This window comes from Limulus polyphemus, unplaced genomic scaffold, assembly GCF_000517525.1.
Source record: "Limulus polyphemus unplaced genomic scaffold, Limulus_polyphemus-2.1.2 Scaffold1803, whole genome shotgun sequence".
Lineage (NCBI taxonomy): Eukaryota > Metazoa > Arthropoda > Merostomata > Xiphosura > Limulidae > Limulus > Limulus polyphemus.
In genome coordinates, this window is record NW_013667413.1 from 54,654 (window position 1) to 70,191 (window position 15,538).

General features: G+C 32.2%; 1 long non-coding RNA gene across 5 annotated transcripts in view; it reads left to right on the forward strand.

Moving 5' to 3' along the window:
• Positions 1–11,212, forward strand: part of LOC111087154 — a 25,676-nt gene extending 14,464 nt beyond the window's left edge. For 4 of the 5 annotated variants that reach the window (XR_002611875.1, XR_002611871.1, XR_002611874.1 and 1 more), the window contains exons 2-3: positions 7,261–7,407; positions 10,709–11,212. This is a non-coding gene — a long non-coding RNA (uncharacterized LOC111087154). Of the gene's footprint in view, positions 1–6,454; positions 6,554–7,260; positions 7,408–10,708 lie in introns of those variants that run through there. The other variant, XR_002611873.1, reaches the window with a different exon arrangement.
• The last annotated feature ends 4,326 nt before the right edge of the window (positions 11,213–15,538 follow it).

The following is a 15,538-nucleotide window of genomic DNA, read 5'->3' on the forward strand; positions in this document are numbered from 1 at the left end:
TATTATATATATATATATATATATATATATAATATTAGGAAGAAAAAGCCCATTATTTTGTCAATTACTATGTTAGTAGCAATGTGAGACAATGTGGAATATACCTACAAATGATTGCCTGGTGGCTATAACACTCGACTCGCAGGTTCCAATCCCATTACCAGTATAAGTTGCTGTCAATGGCGTAACTAGTTATTTTTGCACCTGGGGAAAGTTTAACACTTTATATAATCATAAAGCAAAAACAATCCTGTTTATAATAATATATATATAGGAAATTTCCCCAAACCATATTATCATGTTTTTAATTCTCAAATATCTGTTAAAATAGCTGGAGCTCTGCATCCCAGTCGGAACTACACCTGGGACAAGTGTTCAACTCGGCTCTCCCAATTTACTGTTACATTTAGAAAAATCTTAAGAGACCTATCCGAGACCTATGTTTTGAACAATTTATATTAACCACCAAAACAAAAATTTTAGATTGATTTTAAAAATAGTCACCTGAAGATATATTAAAAAGCCTTTAGTTACACAATTTTTTTTATAAAAGCTCTTCTCGACCGTGCAACGATGTAGTTTGTAAAACAATTATAGATTAACGTTGGGCCTTATAATAAAATAATCAGCGTTTGGTAGACAAAACAACCCAAGTTATTCTGATGCATTACTTCTAAAAAGAACCTAAGTGTCTTATTTTTTCAATCTTTCACTGTGCAATAACTTTAGTGAGTCCAAGGTTCTAAAACGACCTACTAGCAATAAATATACTAATTTGTTACAACACATGATTGTAGTAATATGATCAATTAATTTGTTACAACTCACAAGTGTGGTATTTTAATAAAGGAATTTGTTACTTCTCATGATTGTAGTAATTTAATAAATTAATTTCTTACTAGTGTTTTAATATAAGTAATTTAAGGCACATTCGCCACGACGAGATGGCACCAACCAGACGTGGCACTCTCAATATGTGGGTTTATAAGAGTGACAGTAAAATTCTACTATTGGATGAGACATAAGTAACCTATGTATTGGCGGTGGGTACTCTTGACTAGGTGTATTCCATCTAGCCTATCAATTAGAAATTAGGGACGGCTAGCGCAGGTGTAATTGTGTAACTTTCCGCGAAAATCTAAAAATGCAAACAAACAAACAAACCAGATGGCACAAAAGACATTATATTTTTCATGCTTTGATAACAAATTTGATACTGCCTGACATGCTCTCATCCTTTTAAAACGTTAAGTCTTCACAGCTCTTATCTGAACTTGGTAACAAAAGTATATTTTTATACACTTCCTGTGTGTTATCAACCACTACACCGCCAGTAACAAAGTTTTACATACTCAGTTTTCAATCAGTAAACAGTAATGATTTTGCACTTAGTGATCAGAATGAAAAATGTTACTTTAAAACAAATTTTAACTTTAGCGGCATTGAATAATTCCGCTTCAAAGAGTAAATCAGTTTCAATAATAGTCAATGATATTCAAAACCACTTTCACTAAAAGCTTAGGTTTGTGAAAGAAAATGTCATTAAATTTCATGTGTAGCTTATGGCAGATCATAAAGCTCACTTCTGCTTTACATGGATATAATTTTGTCTTTGGTAGAAGCTATCAAGCGAGGTCGGGAATATAAAAATCAGTATCGATATGATTGTAAAAGTGTGTCAGGTTTTACGATATTTCAATGTAGGGTGGAGTCCGGATATACCGGCTGTTTATTGTCTATAGTTTAGGAACGACATGAGACAAGCCATTTTAACGTTCTTCAAATTTCACTTTGTGAAGTTCGCTAAATATTTTACTGATTTCTAACAGAACTATTACTAATTTGTGTTTTGTATCATCATAATCCCTTTTTAATGCCTATATAGGTCTTTAGATGAAAATCTAATACCGGTACACTAGCCCTGTAAGAGTTATATTTGGTTTTTCTTTACAAACGAACTTTACAAAACTTATATGAGAGGTTTAAATACACGTCTCTGTACTTATGTTTAATTAATTATTGTTTAGATATTCAACTTCAATTATTGCGAAATAAATGTAATTTGCCCCTAGTGGAAGTAATGAGAGTTTTATAATGAATACACAAGGAAGTTCAAGTGGTTTGGTATAGTACAATATTAATATTTATAACAAAATGTTTACTGTTTTCACGTTTACGTTCAGTATAGTTTTGTTAAGACTGTTTCATATATTTTGATAGAGTTTTACATTTCATGTTTTGTAACAAATGTTTTAAACACTTTATATATACTATTCTTGCTGACCGCTGAACCACCATTTTCATCACGGTACATTTACGTTAATACTTAGGATTAACAGACTGAATATCTCTAATCGTAATCTCTTAAAATGTTTGATATAGAAAGACAGAAATGCTATGTAGGTTCAAACTCTTCCATGTTAGAAGTTCGTTTAGTAACGATTAAAATTTACCTTACCTAACGTACGTACGTACTCTTAATAACAATTTCAGAGTGAAATTAAAAAGAAGGGCGTATAATGATAGATTAAGTATGTAATATCTACTAAATACAATGCCAACGAAGTCTTTCACTAATACTAAGTAATGGTTGAGATGTTAGTTATACTAGCAAATTGCTCGAAAAACAACTGTTTCGGTGTGAAATAGATCAGTTTAGTTATGTCACTACACATCAGATTTAGGGGAAAAAATTTGTAACAGATTATATATATGTTTCTTTAAACTTATTTAATAATACGATACTAATAACTTTTTATTCTTTCTTATATATGTGTAAAATATATAATAAAAAACAAGTAAATATTACATAAAAAAAAAGATTTAACGTTTTCACGCATGGAAAAGTGGATTCATAAGCCAAACATAACTTCTTTTTAGATTTTGAAACGATTTAAATCAAGAACTAATACAATTTTTAAACTTAGTATCATAACCTAAAACTATCATAGACATTTAAATTGGTGTTGGTGAATTTAAGAACAAATCTATATTTATTTGGAAAGAAAGAAATACTATCCTTTAAGAAACAGGAAATGATTCATTCTCGTGTATTTTTTTTTAAATGTTTCTCAAAAAATAGAACATCCTTAGCTTTTCTTCTCAAGAAAACAAGACATTATTTATCTACTTTCTGAAGAAAGCAAGACACTTTTCCCTACTTTTCTCTAGCAAACAGGATATTCTGTGTCTACTCTTTTCCAGAAAACAGGACATTTTTCTACCTTTCTCCAGAAAAGAGGACATAATTTATCTACCTTTCTCCAGAAAGCAGGACAGTGTTTATCAATTATTTTCAAGAAAGGAGTACATTCTTTATCCACTCTTCTCCAGAAAGCAGGTCATTCTTTATCTACTCTTCTCCAGAAAGCAGGACAGTGTTTATCAACTATTTTCAAGAAAGGAGTACGTTTTTTATCCACTCTTCTCCAGAAAGCAGGACATTCTTTATCTACTGTTCTCAGGAAAGGAGGACATTCTTTATCTACACTTTTCAATAAAGCAGAACATTCTTTATCTACTGTTTTCGTGAAAGGAGGACATTCTTTATTTACAAAAAATCAAGTCATATTTCATCTACTCTTGTCAAGAAAGTAAAATACTATTTAACTATTCTTCTCATGAAAGTGGGAAATTATTTTTTCTTCAAATAAAGCAGTGCATTCTTGATGTACCCTTCTTAAGAAAGCAAGACACGAGGACATTTTTTATGAAACATATTTTAGAAAACGAGAGTAGTTCTGTCTTTTCTTTCCATGAAAGCAGAACATTCTTTTGTCTACTATTCTCTAGACAGTAGAAGTTACTCTGTATACCTTTGTTAGAAAAGAAATACATTATCTGCTCATCTCAAGAAATCAGGACATTCTTTATTTACTGTTCTCTAGAAAGCAAGCATTCATTTAGTTCTTCTTTAATTAGCACCTTATGCTCTACTTGTTCTTTTCTAGAAAGCATGACAGTCTTGATATACTTCTTTCTTGAAAATAAGAGGCTCTTTAGCTACTCTTATCTAGAAAGCGGGAACTGTTCTACTTTACCTTTCTTCCATATAAAAGTAAAATGTTTTATTGCATTAACTCTTTTGTGTTATTTTTGGAAAGCAAAAAATTCTCTTCCTGAGGACATAAAAAATGCATTTAGAAAGAAAGACATTCTCTTTCTACTCTTCTCAAGAAAGAAGGAAATTATTTTATATACTCTTCTCTAGAAAACAAGGAGTTGCACTGTTCATCTTTTTGCATCAGGGGTCATCTTCTCTCGATTGCAAGAACCACTTTACCTACTGTTATCTGTTAATTAAGCAAGAGATGCGCTGCCTACTCTTCAATAGAACGCAAAAGATGCTCCTTTTTATAATGTAACTTTATTTACTCTTCTCTAGAAAGTAAATGTTGTTCGATCCTCTCTTTTCCAGGAAACATTTTATCAAGTAAAATTAGTTGACAGAAAGGTGAGTTTTACGATTAATCAGTTCTTTAGAAATCTTACAGTAACTTATGGGTCACTCATGCTCATAATTTCCATAAAGAAATATTGTGTATTTCCTTGTGGTGACCAGTCTGATCAAAGTATTGGTTGCCAAAGTTCGAATCAATGACTTAATTCAAATAGAACACTCATCAATGAAGATAAAATACTGTATCCTGGATAAATAATAACTAACGTACATACTTCAATTATAAAATACCGAAAATTATGAAAAAATTAAACCCAGTGTATTCTTTATTATGCAATTTTCGTAAAATGAGTAGTCTGCGATCATCAAGACTAACGGGCTAATTTTAAAAGCACTGAGTATACAACTTGAGACATAATTGGAATACAATAAGCAAAATCATGGATCACAACTGACAAAACTCTTTAAAACAGAGTCGGCAAAACCATTGAAATACGAAACAAAGATATTGATTTGAAGTTGACAGCCCTTGATAAAGTAATTACATGATTGATAGAATATAATTGAAAAACTTCTATAGAATTAAAAAGAAACAGAGGAAACGTGGTACTACTGTTATGTTTATTGTAATGCCAAGAAGGGTATAAAGGACACGTGTTATTAGTGGTATGTTTAATGTAAAGTCAAGAAGGGTACAGAGGACACGAGATATTCTTGGTATTTCTAATATAATATGAAGAGGATATCCGATCTATTGGTATGTTTAGTATAAATTCAAGAAGTTACAGATTGCACGTGGTACTACTGTTATGTTTATTGTAATGCCAAGAAGGGTATAAAGGACACATGTTATTAGTGGTATGTTTAATGTCAAGTCAAGAAGGGTACAGAGGACACGAGATATTATTGGTATTTCTAATATAATATGAAGAGGATATCCGATCTATTGGTATGTTTAGTATAAATTCAAGAAGTTACAGATTGCACGTGGTATTACTAATATGTTTATTGCAAGCAAGAAGGTTGATGTTTATTGATAAGCACAAAGCTACACAAAGGGCTATCTGTTTAACACGGGTATCGAAAGCCGGTTTCTAGCGGTGTAAGTCCGCTGTACCACTGAGGGTGCAAGCAAGAAGGAATAAATTACAGTAGTGTTATAGATATATTTAAGTTAAGAAGAGTATAGAGGACATAGGTTATTATCGGTACGTTTCATGTAAGATTTTGAAGGGACATTGAGGATACGTTTGATCATTTGTATTTTTATTGTAAAATCTAGTAACGTGTAAGAAAACACAATATTATTAGTATACAATATTTAGTGTAAATTCTAGGATAGCCTAAAGGAAGATTTTTGGTATTGAGAGTATGTTTAGTTTAAAGTCAGGATGGGTTTAGAGGGTATGTAGTATTATTGGTATGTTTCGTGTAAAGTAAAGAAAAGGCATGGCAGATGCGTTGTATTAATTGTATATTTAGTGTAAAATCAATAATGATACAAAGAACACATGATAATGTTTGTAAGTTCAATGTAATATGAAAAAGGGTATATATATATATAAACAGTATTATTGGTATGTTTAGTGTAGAGTGAGGAACAAGTATATTAGTACATTCAGTGTAATGTTTAGAAACCTAAAAATGATGTCATATTTCTAGTATGTTTAATGTAAAGTAAACTAGAACACAGAGAACACGCGATATTATCAATATGATTATTGCAATGTCAGAAAAGTGTAATGGACTTATGGAACTATTGGTAATTTTAATGTCAAGAAGGGTACAGAGGGCAGATGCTAGTATTGGAATGTTAGTAGTTAACTAGCTTGGCATGTACCCAAAGGAGTCGCCTCAGTGAGAGGTCGTCGGTTAGTGGCGGTCCTTTGAGACCGAGAGGTTATGTGACATCATAGTTCTGCAATGTGGCGCCAATACTAAGAGGACACATAGTACCAATATGCGCTAATAGGGGGCAGATAGTTTCAAATTTATAGAGCGATGGGGAATCTATGCGGATTTGAGTGGGTAGATGTTTGTTATTGATTTGTAAACCATCAGATGGTGTAATCAGGAATGTAAAGCTCTTACCGCTGTCCCATGGAGGGACTATAATATTCGTAGAAGTCATTTTGTGTGAATAAGTATTTAAAGGTTGTTTTACGCATATTGCACGTTTGATTGTAGTTTATTTTAGAGATGATAATCATGTTTTCATTATAATATACAAAATTTGATTGGACATATGTTACGTATAATCTAAATGAGATTATGTGTTATATATAAAACAGAAATGTGCCTTTTATGTTATCTCACAGTTATAACGGTGCCAGTCTTTAAACCTGTGATATAACAGTGTTAACACAAATTACTGGATAGTTTAGTTGATCAGTTACTGTCTCGCTAAATCTGATTTTAGTGACCTTCGTATAAGTTGCGTATATTTCTACATTATATCCATATGATAAATACATATCCAGAGTGTACTTACAGATGTACGTGACAAAGTATGAGTTTTAAAACCCAACAATTAAAACCTTATACTTTACGCTAACGTATGATAGTAACAGTGCATCAGTAATTTTACGTTTTATAGTAACAGTGCGAGTTTTATAACTAACTAGACGTGCATTTTAACTCCCTTTGACTCATAAATCAACGACGATATTATTGACAAATGGTAAACCAGACATTGTTTTTTCCTTACTCGCAGCTAAAAACAACTCTATTGTACAACCAGTTATCTGTGAGATTTACAATATCATTTTATATTACTACGAAATATATCTGTAGAAATCCGTGTGTTTTGTAAGTTAAAGGTTGTTATAAATACCATAGTGATTAACAATATTTTCTCACAGGTCATGAAGTAGTTCCTCGTCTTGACGTCTGTAATGCTGTCTATGGAGGCAGAGTCAACGCTATAAGACTCTTGTGCCACGTAAAGGACGGATGATGTGTTAAATACGTCGGCTTTACATCACTCTATCCAAGGATCAATAAATACTGTGAGTACCCTGCTGGGAATCCAGTTATAATTACTCCTCAGATTTCTTATTTAAATTATTATTTTGGATCTGTCAACTGGAAAGACTTAACCTCAAGGAAACTCTATAATCCAGTTCTCCCTTTATGAAGTCGTGAAGTTTTCCTCTATGTAAAACCTGTGTATAAGAAAGATCAATCACTACAGCCAAGCCAGTACACAGATAAAAAACGAGTTTTTACTGGAGCTGGATGACACAAGAAGCTAAGAAAGCTCTTGAGTGTGGATGGATACCAGTTAATAAATATTTACGAAGTTTAACTTTATCCTCGTAAATATTCTAACCCTTTCAAAGGATATATATAGGTACCCTTTTAAAACTTAAGCAGGAAAATTCCGGATGGTCTCCACACTGGAACACTCTAGAATCACAACAATACTATATCCGGTTGAATCTTGAACATCTTCATACTAACTCCGAAAGAAGACCTACTTCCAAACTATGCTTAAACTCATTTTGAGGATGTTGGGATATATCTGAGGAAAAAGTCAACTGACATATAAACTATCCGTAAACGAGTGTTCTACATTGATTTAAGATTATTATGAGATCATTACAGACGTTACTCTTGTCAAAGGTAAAGTACTTTTATACTCCGACTTGTCAGAGTCAGATTGATGTTGGCATTTCAGAGAAACATCTTTAGCAAAAAAAAACATCTCTTTCGTTGCGTACAACAGACTTGTACCGTTTACTAAAATATTGCCACATTTCATGAATTCAGAATTACAGCCAACATTACAGGGTAGATCTAATGAACCGACCCCGGGCATTAGCATTAACATTCAGTTAATATTTTTATATGATACATATCTAGACTTTAAATGTTTTAGATTAACAAGGAAAAAAAATTCTCTACGTAGAATGTAAGTTAAACTAGTATATGGATATTCATACGTGTAAACCACGAAGTACGCTATAATATTATAACAAAACGTGAAGGAACTTGTCCAAATATATGACATAACTTGACATTCATGTTTAGATGTAAGCTAAATTAGTATGGAGATATGAATATGTTGCATAGGATAAATATCTAGAGATTGAATACTTTAACGCAAAAACCGTCCTTTTCAGAACTACGTATTTGTAAAGTAAACTAGTGTATGCTTAAATCATGAAGAACACTACGCAAATTAATCAAACTGTAAGACATGAAATATGAAATTTACATATTCATAGACTTTGTTTATTGTTGATATTGAAATGAAACAGTAAAGTTAACCCTAACTATAATACAGAAACTAATATTGTGTTAAGAACTATAAGAACGAAATACAAGATTTGTTTTGCATAACATAATACAAATTGACATTCACAAAACATTCACAAAACATCTTATCATGTAGAATATGCGAACTCAACGCTCTTCTAGTTCTTGAATATTTTGCAATTATTCATCTCCTAGCAGCATGCTTTGGAACTATCTACCCCTAGTAACACAGCTTGGAACTATCCGACACTAGTGGCAAACATTAGAAACAGCCACATTTAGTAGCACATCATGGAACTCTGCGCCCCTAGTGGCACATCTCTTGATGTTTGTTGTAAAATAAAGAAGGGAATAGAGAACGCATGTTATTATTGAAATGTTTATTGTAAAATTAAGAAGGTTAGAGAGAACACGAATTATTACTGGAATGTTAAGTGTAAAATTAAGAAGGTTAGAGAGAACACGAATTATTACTGGAATGTTAAGTGTAAAATTAAGAAGGGGATAGAGAACACGTGTTATTATTAGTATGATTAAGCTAAAGCCAATAGGGTGTTTTTAGTGACCCGTCAAGAAGGGATGTCTAGAGGACACGTGGTATTATTTGTGTGTTTAATGTAAACGAACAAAAGGTACATAGACCTCATAGTATTATTGGTATATTCAGTGTGATGTTAAGAAGGATTGTATTGTTTGGTGTAAAGTTATGAACTGTACAGAGAACACGTATTATTATTATTTTGTTTACTGTGAATTCAAGAAATGGTATAGGGACACGTAGTTAAACTGGTATTGTTAGTGTAAAATGGAAAAGGGGCATAGCGAGCACGTTATATGTATCAACTTTATGAAAAGTTTTTGTCGTTCGACCCAACTTTGACTTTGTAAGAATATTTTACTTTGAATTTATATAAATGTCAGCGTATCATATGTTAGGACATTATACTATATTAATTCCATGACAGTGAACCAGTTCGAAATGGTTCGTGTCTGCTTTGTTTTATATCGATCTCATGAATTACGGACATCATTGTACTCATAAATAACTAAAGAGCAAATTTTAATACGAAACTTTTTGGCGTTCGGCTTCCTAGAAAACAACTTGTTGCCATTGGTTTCCAAGCACAACTTAAGTTATCAGACAACAGGAGGACGGTAACAAGTTTGTCCTTCTGTGAAAGATTTTAACATCTAATTTTACTATGCCAGATTAAAGCATGCAACCTAACGAAGATTTAAGCAACAGGAACATCGTTATTAACCTCCATTATTACAAACATAAAATGGACCAATAGGAATTCAGTAACATAGTTTTATAGCACTATTTTTGCAAATACACGCTCGTACAGTTCAAACAGCAGTGGTATACATATAAAACACATGATTAAATTTATTATTGTAATGAAAGTTAAATATTCCTAAACTGTTGTTCTTCATAAAGAATTTCCTTCCGAACAAACTCTCGAATGTGAAATCAGTTTTGTATCTAAAGCTGGAAGACGGTTTCGTCAGAAACTTGTGAACACTGTATTTACAAGTGCGTATTCTAAGTGTAAGTGAATACATGCAAATATTTATTTCTAGTTGTTTCAATTTTCCTTTAGTTTGGATTTTTAGTAATAATTCTTACTTGAAAATAAAAATCATACATACAATAAAACATGTCATGTTTATAAAGACAGAAACAATTATTTATAACCCACTTTGTCAACCACATAACCTTGCCAAGCAAAGAAATATGTTAGAATATGGTATTTTCCAGAATGTTAAAATTGTCAACATTAGATGATTATATATATTCTCAAAAGTCTGTTTGCTTATTTAATATCTCTATATCCCCTGTCTTCTAAAAGAAACTGTTAGTGACAGCTAAGTAATATCCTATTTTTCTTTTACCGTTCGAATAATACACAGCTACAAATATGACTTTTATAAATAAATTGTATTGTTAATAAATGCTGCTTCTATTTATATCATGTTCCAACAGTATAAAATGTTCCAAATTTTAAAGCCTGGTGAAGGAATTTCATATATCTGTTTTTCTTTTAGTCCAAGCATGGTGATCTTTCGTTTCTATCGAACTTCTAAAATCAATGAAACAACACGAGTACTGTGAATCGATAAGTGAGCATGCGTAAAGATAACTCAGCATCTATCAGCGTCACAAGTTTGTGTTTTGAGCAAGCTCGTAAAGAACAGAATGGTCTATTGGAATTCAATGAAACCAGACATCCGACACTTGACATAAAATCCAGCTAATAACAATTGTATACTAGAGAAAATGTTTACACCTGAATAAAAAACTTTGAAAAAATCTAGTTTCAAAGTAAATAATTTCCTAATACAGCAGAGAAAAGTAGAAATTCAAGGGAAAATATTTATCAGGTTTTCAATGGAATATTTTCGGTTCAAGAACAGGGTATTTTATGACATAGATTTAAAAGAGGTTTTTAACTTAGTTAAGAAGATGTAATATAAATTTCACTACAAAGTAAATTTGGGAGGTCACTAACGTATTTTTAGCATGGTTACTTAAATATTATAACAATTTCGTTAGTTTTCAACTGACAGTTTGTTTTTTAAATTATGTACAAAGCTACACAAGGGCTATTTGTGCTCTGCCCACCACGGGTATCGAAACCCGGTTTCTAGCGTTGTAAGTCCGTATACATACCGCTGTGCCACTGGGGGGCAGGGGTTAAGCATTAATTTCCAATAATCTCAAAACAGTTTTCTTACCGTTACGCTCCTCAGTGGCTTAACGTTGAGTCTGAGGGCTCACACCGCTAAAAACCAGGTTTCCATACTCGTGTTGAGCACAGCTCAGATAGCCCATTGTGTAGCTTTATGCTTAAAAAAACCAAAAAAACCTTACCACTACAAAATATTAAGATTAGCTTTTACGAATATCAACCTTATTGTGTTTTCCAACAATAAAAACTGAGGTTTATCCCGATAAGAACAAAACCAATTTATTTCACCATAAAACAAGTTATAGCGGCAGAAACCCATTGTTACTATGATAACAATAATCTCCACCAGAGTAATTCATCGTTAATTTTAATACAAAATATACATTTTATCAAAGTATTCCACCTCTCGAAAGTGTTGGGTATCTATAGTAAACTAATAATAATAAAGTTATTCCTATCACTTTTAATTATACTCTGTCTATGAGATATCAACAATATACTCGATAACATTATTCTATACTGTATTGTTTATCGGGGAAGAGAACATTCATCTAGTGAAAAATCAATGGTTAAAATTTTGTAAATTATACTCTGTCTATGAGATATCAACAATATACTCGATAACATTATTCTATACTGTATTGTTTATCGGGGAAGAGAACATTCATCTAGTGAAAAATCAATGGTTAAAATTTTGTAAATTTAATAAAATATATGAATGCTAACAGGCCTAAAAACAAGTTAGTTGCAGATGTTTTCACACAATTCTCTTAATTTGGCCATTGCGACCTATTGGTTTTTCAATATTTCCCCGGCTTTCTACGTTTAATTTGTTGGTTTATAATTAAGCACAAAGCTACGCGATGGGCTGACTATCTGTGATGTGTCCCCCACTGTCGAAACCCGGATTTTAGTGTTGTAAAGTCCACAGACATACCGCTGAGCCACTGGGAGGATTCGACGTTTAAGTGGTAACTTTTAAAATATATGAATTTGAAATACAGAGAGAAGTAACTTTGTAGATCTATGAATATAATTTTTGTTATTGTTTTCATTACATTTCATACTAGAATGACCTTGCAATTTTTATAAATATGACAGCGCCATCTATGGATAGGAATATAATATATATGTGTTTTGAATAATACGACAACATTATTTTTTGTTTGATGTAAGTTACAAATTACATTTTTGACAATATTATGACAGCGACATATACTGTTATATTTGAATTTGTACATAATTAAATCTTTATAGATATATTTTTTTCCATTAATTTAAATTCCAGTTTTTACTTCATAACATAACACGTTTATGGATTCATTAGTTTACACCGATTAAAGTACATCAAACATACTGTTGGTATGAACTTGAACTTCGAATATAAACTATTTTCGGAATACTAAGTTCATTTATTACATCAAATGGTAACAATATCCAAATTGAACCTGAAGTTTTTCATTTACAAATATACTAGATTTGCCCAAATAATAACAAGAATCTTAATAAAGTACTTTTTTATTAATAAAAATTGAATATAAATCTTAAAAAAGTATTTGAAGAAAAAATGTAATATTTTTGGAAGTAAATCTACCAAATAGTTTTAATCGTATGACATTGTGCTTAAAAAAATACCACAACTGACATAGTCATCTACTGCCACTCAGTACCAGAAAAAAAAAAAAAAAAATAGATTATGCACGTACATTTCGTAACAGTCACGAGTTGTGGTTACCAGTCTGAAATGTGATAAGATGTTCAATAAAACTATCTAATTTTGATTGATAAATATTGTATTAACCTATCATTTTGCTGCTTGAAATCATCACCATTAGAGATTTATTTGAGTGCATCATTTTTCTTCACAGGTCTTATTCTGGGTTGTAAGAAAGTCTTTATTTCATAAACCATTTTAGATTAATTAGTGACTAAAGTCATTAAAACAAATCCTACTGTTTATCTGGCTTATTATAATTTTTCTTTTGATGCTTGTTTGTTATGGATTTCGCGCAAAGCTACACGAGGGCTATCTGCGCTAGCCGTCTCTAATTTAGCAGTGTAAGACTAAAGGAAAGGCAGCTAGGCCCCACCACCCACCGCCAACTATTGGGCTACTCTTTTACCAACGAATATTGGGATTGACCGTCACATATAACGCCCCCACGGCTGAAAGGGCGAGCATGTTTGGTGCGTCGGGGATTCGAACTCGCAGATTGCGAGTCGAACGCCCTAACCACCTTGCCATGCCGGACATCTTTTGATGCCAAAGAACGTTACCGAAACTGGTTTGAAAATTTCTCAAGCGCCACCTGGCTTGTAATCCAAACTTAAAGAAAGATAGAATCCCAGTGAAATTTAAAAAAATTCGTATTCCTTTTTCTTCTTGTTTTGTGAAAATTATTCTAAAAACAGTTATTAATATTTTTAGAAGAAAACTGTACGAGTTGAATACGCACAAAAAAAACGCCTTTGTCTAACCTACAGTAACACTTCTAATTTTTAATGTTTGTAGTTAAGCACAAAGCTACACAATGAGCTATCTGTGCTCTGTCCATCATCGGTATCAAAACCAAGATTCTAGCGTTGTAAGTCCTTAGACATACCGCTGTGCCAATGGGGGGGGGGGCAATTTTTAATGAAAAAGTCTTAATGGGAGCTAACAGTCTCTATTAGTGCAACTCATAAACATCATAGAAATCAATAGTGTTGAGTGTGCTTTTAAAACTGAAATCTCTCTGCCATGATTTTGGTTTCTTATTTATTAAACAAAATTACTAATCTTTCTAGTTTCCACACATTATACCAAAACCTCATCATAAGTCTCAAAATCATTTTGTCTTATTACTTAAAGGTACGGGCCCGGCATGGCCAGGTGGTTAAGGTGCTCGACTCGCAATCTGAGGGTCACGGGTTCGAATCCCCGTCACACCAAACATGTTCGTCCTTTCAAAGAGGGAAGGCTGTCAAGTGGGTTGCATCCTTGACGTAAGAAACAGCTTTAGAAACGATGGCAGAGCAAGATCTGCCATCGGCTCAACGGTTCGCAAGGACTATGAGATATAAAAAAAACAAAAAAAAACTTAAACGTACACTGAGTTTCGACCAATGATTTTAATCTAGCGCTCATAAAGCATACCAGTACCACAATACGAGCACATTTCTCAAGATACTAAACAAATATTGTTTTTTGGAGAGTGGGCTATCTGCTGTGTCCACCATAGAACCCCGGATTTTAGCGTTGTCAGTCCTTAGACTAACCGCTGTTCCACCGGGAGACAAACAGGTATTTCAGTCATAATCGCCACATTAATAAAATATACGTATAAACGGGTGTAGACAATTACTCTAACTTCCTGAGAAACTAGGTGTATAAATGGTGTTTCATAGGACTATTTCTTATATTTTAGCTGTATTGTTTTTCCTATCAACATCAATAGTTTTACCTTACAAAAATTGACGAGTTTCATAGAAAACTAAAGACAGTTGATAAAATACAAGCATATTTATAAATTATTTCCTCATATAAGTTTTCGTTAGTTGCATTGTTTTATAGAATTCAGATTTTCCAAAATACAGGAAAGAAAGAAAGAAAATCGTCCAAAATTATTCAAAAATAAAATATCACAATAAGCCTAATAACAGTTTAATTACTCCCTTCTTTATCTGTCCAACACTTACACTAGCTGAAGAGTTAATGGTATGTTATTGTACACTCTCCTTATTGGAGGCCTGTATAGGTCAAATAGAGAATGATGTAGTTGAAATTATTAGTCATATTACTGTGATGTAATATCATGTTTACACAAACGATCAAGTCGTGACTCAACAACTTTGGTGTTATACGTAAACTGTATATATAATTTTAGTACTTTAAGATTCACGTCTATAAACGTTTTCTCCTGTTCTGTGTTCACTTTTAGTTGATCTTAATGAAGCCTTATTTTTTCCAAATTGCATTAAAAAAGCACGGAAGAATTTATGTTTTGTAGTGTAGAAATATATATTAGGTCGTCAAGAAATTAATGTTCATTTTGGAACACTTTCATTAAAAAAAAAAGTACATCACCTATAATAGTTAAACGAACCTTCTAAACGTCATGTTAGTATAGCCTATATAATGTGTAAAGTTTAGTTTACTCTAATGCCTTTTGGTATTGGCACGCGACGAGACACACATTCGGCATGT